Here is a 242-nt window from a genome sequence, read left to right as displayed (position 1 = left end):
GACACCGAGTCACGGGGACCCCTCGGGACAGAGCTGCCGGCCCCGCCGCAGGCCCTGGAGAGCTCTGCGGCCGGCGGGGCTCCGGCCGGGGGCTGGCCGGTGCCGCCGCGCAGGCACGCCGTGCCGCAGCAGGGCCGCCGTCTGGCTGCAGCATCGCTCGCCTCCGCGCTCAGGGGCGGGAAACGACGCCGCAGCGCTTCCTTACCCGATCCCAGCAGTCCCAGGCTCTCGCTGGGGCCGGG

Source organism: Haliaeetus leucocephalus, unplaced genomic scaffold (genome assembly GCF_000737465.1).
Source record: "Haliaeetus leucocephalus isolate CR32 unplaced genomic scaffold, Haliaeetus_leucocephalus-4.0 Scaffold68, whole genome shotgun sequence".
Lineage (NCBI taxonomy): Eukaryota > Metazoa > Chordata > Aves > Accipitriformes > Accipitridae > Haliaeetus > Haliaeetus leucocephalus.
This window is presented reverse-complemented; position numbering follows the sequence as displayed.